The sequence below is a fragment of the Trachypithecus francoisi genome, unplaced genomic scaffold, assembly GCF_009764315.1.
Source record: "Trachypithecus francoisi isolate TF-2019V2 unplaced genomic scaffold, Tfra_2.0 Lachesis_group12, whole genome shotgun sequence".
NCBI lineage: Eukaryota > Metazoa > Chordata > Mammalia > Primates > Cercopithecidae > Trachypithecus > Trachypithecus francoisi.
In genome coordinates this window covers 66507538-66515789 of record NW_022681457.1, presented here as the reverse complement: position 1 = coordinate 66515789, position 8252 = coordinate 66507538, and positions in this window count along the sequence as shown.

Sequence of the window (8252 nt, the reverse complement as noted above, 5' to 3'; positions counted from 1 at the left end):
TAAGGCTCACTAGCCACAGGAAAACAGGCACTTAATTTTTTTTTGTTTTTGAGACTGGAGTCTCGCTCTGTAGCCCGGGCTGGAGTGCAGTGGCCAGATCTCAGCTCACTGCAAGCTCCGCCTCCTGGGTTTACGCCATTCTCCTGCCTCAGCCTCCCAAGTAGCTGGGACTACAGGCGCCCGCCAACTCGCCCAGCTAGTTTTTTGTATTTTTTGTTTTTAGTAGAGACAGGGTTTCACCGTGTTCGCCAGGATGGTCTCGATCTCCTGACCTCGTGATCCGCCTGTCTAGGCCTGCCAAAGTGCTGGGATTACAGGCTTGAGCCACCGCGCCCGGCCAGCAGTTAATTTTTTTAAAGGACTCCAACTCTTTCTCTTTCTCAAGGGGAACTGGGTTTGCTCACATACAACTGAGTTTTTGCTTACACACTCTTTAATTTCTTTTAATTCCTGTTTCAGGGGTGATGTAGCATTAGGTCAGCAATTTACTTTCAAATGGTTCAGTAACAAGCAAGTTCCTTGTGCTATACTCGCAACTTTCTGTAAGTTTGATTGGATGGATGGATGGATGGAGAGATCGAAGAATGAAGTATGGAGCTAGCTTAAAAATATCTTCTGAATTATAATTTAAAAATAATTTGTAAAAATCCACATTGAAGCTCCATAGGATTTTTGCCAGTCATGCTTGTACATCTTGGTGCCTGCAAATGGTGTAGTTATTCTTGGCTTTTTGATAGACTTTAAGATTACTTCCCCACAAAGTTCCTCCAGATGATCTTAACTACCTGGAGATTCCTAGTCTGCCTTTCCTAGAGCTGCTAAGCAAGTGGGGTTTTTCATGGCTTATTTTTTCACCCATCCCCTCGCTTGGCCATCTCAGGATTCTACTGTCTCCCAGGAAGAAGAAATGATGAAGTCCTATGTGAATTTTAAATGATGTATTTATTTTATTATCTTATTCTATAAGGCAGGTAATGTAGATCACAATAATCTCAACAGTAAGATGGAAAACCCTAAGTGGATCAAAATTAGTCAGGAAAACATAAGTAATTAAGGAGAAACTTGCAATTAGAAATATACAGAAATAAGTTCATTAAGAATTAAGCTTCAAATTTGAATCTGGCCTTCATAGGAAAAACAAATTAGGATATAAAACTAAAATTAACAAAATTCATTATATAGTTTGCACTCTTTCATAAAAAATATTAATTTCTCAGAGGAACATAAAAGATTTTTCATGGACATGAAGTAAAATACTTTGGCAAAGTTTTAAAGTTGTGGTTCAGAGCCCTCTCCATATCTTCTTTACTCTGGTCTCAAAAAATGAGATGTTCCTCCTCTTAAAAGTAATGTCTTTTCTGTTTTTCATCCCATCTTTCCTATGGCTTCTAGAACCCTTCCCCACTAGTTAATACTTACACTTAAATATATTACATAGTTCTTTCTTTACTGCGTGATCCCCCTTACGTGGTTCTCCACAGCTGAGGAGACAACAAACATACCAACCATTCTTCTGTCCATGTGTCCAGTTAGTTACTTTTAATAGTGCAGAGGTCAAAAGCAAAGATTTTAGAGGTGAAAAGATGTAGATTTCAATTCTCATTCCACTACTTTCTGTGTGACGTGAGCAAATTATAGTTACTGAAATTGTCAGTTCCTCAGTTTTATGACCTAAAACCGAGGCTAAATCTACAGATGGAAGTTTTTTGAGAATTAATGAGTTGTTAAGTTGCTCAGAGCAATGATTGTCACCATTCAACGTTGAATTAATGTTTGCCTCATTTCTTCCTCAGAAACTTATGACTCAGATCTTGGTGATTTCTGTCTCATCTTATGTGTATTGTTCCTGTAAGAAAGTCCTCAAAGTATGGGATATGTGGAGGCCTCAATTTCTTATTTCTATCGCAAATTAAGATATTTTTCCTTATTTTTACATTCCTTTGGAAATTGTTTTTTTTTCTTAATTGGTTTTGTGAGAGGTAAAGTTAAAATCTGGTCCTCATGGCTCTTTTTAAAAAAGACATCTTAAATATTTTCCTTCGCTTCATCATATTGTTTTCTCATGATGCTAATTAGAATCATCTCACAACTTAAAAACAATTTTCCACTTATGAATCCTTTTTCTTTGCTTGTTTCTCAACTGGTACTTGTCCCTAGACCCCTCTTTGTATCCCATTCCGCATAGCATCAATGAATTATCACACCCCACTGCAATGGCTATAATAGTTTCAGTCATTATACACTGATGAATATCAAATTACTCATTTGCATTCCAATCCCTACTTGAGCTCCTGATGAGCATACATAATGGTCTGATGGATATCTTTACCTAGTTATTCTATATAAAACCTGAATTTTACAGTCCAAAATTTTATTCTTCTCTTCCTTTTACCACCTTCTGCCACCAACACCCTTTGCCATATACCCTGTCCCGATGAATCACATAACCATCTTTTCAGCCATTCCATCTCTGTCATTTCCCAACATGAGATCGCCTTAAATATATCATGAACCTTTAAGTTACCTGTACTTAGAGAACACATTCTATATGACTTACTCTCTCCTAGAATATGAAATAAAACTAGACAAATATTAGGCATCTATATAGCTTTTGATGAATTCAGACTCCTAAATGCTTTCACGTGTCACCCAGTGCTGTCAGACTGATCAGGAATGTGTTGTTACACGGAAGAGTAACATTCAAGGATGTGGCTGTTGGCTTTACTCGGGAGGAATGGCAACAACTGAAACCTGTTCAGAGGAGTTTGTACAGAGATGTGATGCTGGAGAACTATAAAAACTATTCACAGTAGGTAAGGATAATCTCTTTGAAAATCAGATTCTCTATTTCTGAAATGTGAAAGGCTTTTAAGTGGCATAGTGGGTACAGCCTTGAGTTGTTGAATTAAGATTCTTATTTCCTTTGTTCATATATATTTCAGCCATTGTTGTATTTCATAGGACACATCATAGTATATCCCTAGAAACCATGCCTTCCTCATTCATCAGACGCTCTGAGGGTCCCCATACTCATCCTAAATTCTGGGATCTTCTTTGTCCCCAGCATTAATAGGCAAGTCATACACCTTCTGATAAGAATTGATAAGAATTTCCAAGTTTTGTGTTTTTAGTAGAGATGGGTTTCACCGTATTAGCCAGGATGGTCTCAATCTCCTGACCTGGTGATCCGCCCACCTCGGCCTCCCAAAGTGCTGGGATTACAGGCATGAGCCACTGCGCCCGGCCTAATACAGGTTTTAGCTGTGTAGGTGCACTTATATGTGGGTTTCTTCAAACCAAATGTGAATAAAATATATAGTATTTTCAGGCTGTGAAGCTCGTGTAAATGGAGGGCCATTTTTCTTTTTTTCTTTTTCTTTTTTTTTTTTTTTTGAGACAGAGTCTCACTCTGTCGCCAGGCCAAAGTGCAGTGGCACAATCTGGGCTCACTGCAACCTCCGACTCCCTGGTTCAACCAGTTCTCTTGCCTCAGCCTCCCGAGTAGCTGGGATTACAGGCATGTGCCACCATGCCCAGCTAACTTTTGTACTTTTAGTAGACACAGGGTTTCACCACATTGGCCAGGTAGGTCTGGATCTCCTGACCTTGTGATCTGCCCGCCTCGGTCTCTCAAAGTGCTAGGATTACAGGTGTGAGCCACTGCACCCAGCCGACTTTACTTTTTTTTTTTTTAAATAGCTGACTTATTTTGGATGCTGTCCTTTTCCAAGTTTGGTAAAAGGGTAAGGATAGCCTCACAGCCATGACTTTTGTATCTTGAAGAGGTAGAAGACTGTAAGATAATTTCTGTAATACTAGAGAAATTACGTGGTGTAGCTCTTTAATCAGTTTCTTCTTGGTTCTTATTCAGGAAAATAATACTTTTCTAGGATTTCACATATACTACAAAAAGCTGAATATAAACATACACTATAAAATGCTGAATGTAATATGTATTACATATACTTTGCTAAATCAAAGTTGTATATTTCAACTATATAGAAGAAAATGCTTTTTCTACAATGTCAGATGTACTATAAAAAGCTGAATATAAACTTTACTAAAGTTGAATGTGTGTATATATAAAAATGTCTTTAAAAATGATTTTCCAGGACTCAGATATATTGTAAAAAGTGGAGTATAAACTTACAACATATGAAGGCAGACACAGTGGCTCATGACTGTAATCCCAGCACTTTGGGAGGCTGAGGTGGGCAGATGACTTGAGGCCAGGAGTTCAAGACCTGCCTGGGCAACATGGTGAAACCCTGTCTCTACCAAAAATAGAAAAAAATTAGCTGGGCATGGTGGTAGGTGGCTGTAGTCTCAACTACTCGGGAGGCTGAGGCACAAGAATTGCTTGAACCTGGGAGGTGGAGGTTGCAGTGAGCTGAGACTGTGCCACTGCACTCCAGTCTGGGCAACAGGGCAAGACTCCATCTCAAAAAAATAAAAAATAAAAATAAATAATAAATAGATAGATAGATAAATAAATAAATAAAAATAAACTTCCAACAACTCATGCACCAAGTCCAGGGAAAGGGCAGTTCTTAATTGTTTCATCATATCAACAATGTTGGCTGGGAGTGGTGGCTCATGGCTGTAATCCCAGCACTTCCGGGAAGATCATGAGGTCAGAAGTTAGAGATCAGCCTGGCCAACATAGTGAAACCTCGTCTCTACTAAAAATATAAAAATTAGCCGGGCATGGTGGCACGCGCCTGTAGTCCCAGTTACTCGGGAGGCTGAGGCAGGAGAATCGCTTGAACCCGGGAGGCAGAGGTTGCAGTGAGCCGAGATCACGTCACTGCAATACAGCCTGGGTGACAGAGTGAGACTCCGTCTAAAAAAGAAAAAAACAAAACAAAACAAAAAAACAATGTCAAGAACACATAATTCCAACCTATTCCGTGCCAATCTCAGACTCTTGATTCTCTGCTTGCAAAATGCCCACAATTCCAGGTGTCACGGTGACATACAGACATATATCTTGTATTTAAGCAGACTATTTTCTCCCATTTTGTTAGGAAACAATTTAACTGAAACCCATTTGCAGACTTTTGCACAGATCTTCTGTATCCAGGGCTATATGTGTGACCAGATGCAAGGCAAGCTAGATCAAATATCTGGCATTTACAGACTCAGGAGAGCAGCAGGCAATCCTGCCAAAAGGAGAATGGTTAACACCAATGAGTATGCAACTAACTATGCTTGAGTTTCGTTTTTTTTTTTTTTTTTTGAGACGGAGTCTCGCTCTGTCGCCCAGGCTGGAGTGCAGTAGCGCGATCTTGGCGCACTGCAAGCTCCGCCCCCCGGGTTCACGCCATCCTCCTGGCTCAGCCTCCCGTGTAGCTGGGACTACAGGCGCCCGCCACCACGCCTGGCTAATTTTTTTTTTTTTTTTTGTATTTTTAGTAGAGACGCGGTTTCACCGTATTAGCCACGATGGTCTCGATCTCCTGACCTCGTGATCCGCCCGTATCGGCCTCCCAAAGTGCTGGGATTACAGGTGTGAGCCACCGCACCCGGCCTAGTTTCTTCTTTATAGGATGCAATGCTTTTCATTTCAAAGTCTTCTGTTTTTTTTTTTGCCTTCCATTAATTTTTCTAGAGCTTTTCTACATCCAAGGGTTGAATGCTTATTCATTCACTCTCATTCCTTGGATCATTCACACATTCCTATGATCAAATATTTACTGAGAACCTGCTAGGAACAGGGAGCACACAGGATGAAGTCGGAATGAATCCTGGTCCTTAACTGGCCGTTTTCTATACATATTAATTTTCTTGAGAGTATAGCTTTGTTCACACCCTATACATTTCCATACGTATTCCCTTTGTCATTCATTCCTAATAAGGCCTGCCTTGACATCGTTTTTTTTTTTTTTTGAGATAGAGTCTCGCTGTCGCCCAGGCTGGAGTGCACTGGTGCGATCTCGGCTCACTGCAACCTCCGCCTTCCCGGTTCAGGCGATTATCCTGCCTCAGCCTCCCGAGTAGCTGGGATTACACGGGCCTGCCACCATGCCTGGCTAATTTTTTGTATTTCTAGTAGACACGAGGTTTCACCATGTTAGCCAGATGGTCTCAGTCTCCTGACCTCATGATCCGCCCACCTCAGCCTCGCAAAAGTGCTGGGAGGTGAGCCATCTGGGCCAGGATGGAGTGCAGCAGTGTGATCTCGGCTCAGGGCAACCTCCCCCCTGGGTTCAAGCGATTCTCCTGCCTCAGCCTCCTGAGTAGCTGGGACTACAGGTGTGAGCCACCACGCCCAGCTAATTTTTGTATTTCTAGTAAAGACGAGGTTTCACCATGTTGGCAAAGATGGTCTTATGTCCTGACCTCGTGATCCACCCTCCTTGGCCTCCCAAAGTGTTGGGATTACAGGCTTGAGCCACTCCACCAGGCTGACATCCTTTTTAATATAAAAATCATTTATACAGGTAGTTTTAAAATTTTCTAGTGGAGAACTGAATTTTGATTAGGGCTGTATTATTTTTTTATTCTGCAACCTCTGCCTCTCGGGTTCAAGTGATTCTCCTGCCTTAGCCTCCCAAGTAGCTGGGACAACAGGTGCACACCACCATCCCTGGCTTAGTTTTTGTATTTTTAGTAGAGATTGGGTTTCGCCACGTTGGCCAGGCTGGTCTTGAACTCCTGACCTTAAGTTATCTGCCTCCCCTTGGCCTCCTAAAGTGCTGAGATTACAGGCGTGAGCCACCGCGCCCAGCCTTTTGAAAAGTTTTAATAAATCATGTATATCTTCCACCTGACTTCACAGCAACTCACTTTTATTCTACTGGGCTTCTTTACATTGTGAATCCCCTAGTAAGGCAAAAGGGTGAGCTATAAATAAAGGCTTCACAGTATTAAATTTTTCTCCAGAAGGAATTACCTAGCCTTCAATAAAGAAGAGATGATGCAAGATGTTCCTATAGTCACTGCATATGTAAGTCCTTCCTCTCAAGTCTAATAATGCACGATTAAGAAAATAACAAAGAAGGCCGGGCGCCGTGGCTCAAGCCTGTAATCCCAGCACTTTGGGAGGCCGAGACGGGCGGATCACGAGGTCAGGAGATCGAGACCATCCTGGTTAACACGGTGAAACCCCGTCTCTACTAAAAAATACAAAAAACTAGCCGGGCGAGGTGGCGGGCACCTGTAGTCCCAGCTACTCGGGAGGCTGAGGAAGGAGAATGGCCTGAACCCGGGAGGCAGAGCTTGCAGTGAGCTGAGATCCGGCCACTGCACTCCAGCCCCCGCTACAGAGTGAGACTCTGTCTCAAAAAAAAAAAAAAAAAAGAAAATAACAAAGAAAAACAATAAATGCCTTCATTTATCACACTTTTTTTTTTTTTTTTTTTGAGGCAGAGTCTCCCTCTGTCGCCCGGACTGGAGTGCAGTGGCTGGATCTCAGCTCACTGCAAGCTCCGCCTCCCGGGTTTACGCCATTCTCCTGCCTCAGCCTCGGTAGCACACTTTCAATACTAGACAGACACTGCTTTAAATAAATGTATTTAACCCTCACAATGCAGCTAAGAAATATGGTGCTAACAGTACTAATTTATAAATGAGAATATGTAGATGCAGTTAATAAGTTCACCCTAAAAGAAATGTTATAATGATGAGGGTGAGTAAAAAGTAAACATTGGTTAAATCCTTTCCCACATTGATTCAGCTCCAGTTAATTTTAGAGAATTAGCTTGCAAATATTTAACAAGATTTATGTGGGATGAAAGAATCTGCTGAATTTTAAATACTACTACAGGCTTCCTCAAGTACTGTCAGATGAATACTTTGTTAGCTAAAGCAAATTGGTGTCCCATATATATGGCCTTTACATTTTGGGGTTTTTTTTTTTTTTTTTTTTGGAGATGGAGTTTTGCTCTTGTTGCCCAGGCTGGAGGGCAAGGGCAATGGCGCGATCTCAGCTCACTGCAACCTCTGCCTCCCAGGTTCAAGAGATTCTCATGTCTCAGCCTCCCAAGTAGCTGGGATTACAGGCATGTGCCCCCATGCCCAGCTAATTTTGTATTTTTAGTAGAGATGGGGTTTCACCATGTTGATCAAGCTGGTCTCGAACTCCTGGCCTCAAGTGATCAACCCATCTCAGCTTCCCAAAGTGCTGGGATTACAGGCATGAGTCACCATGCCTGGCCCCATCTTTTTTTTTTTTTTTTTTTTTTTGAGACAAGAGTCTCACTCTGTCACCCAGGCTGCTGTGCAATGGCATGATCTTGGCTCACTGCAAC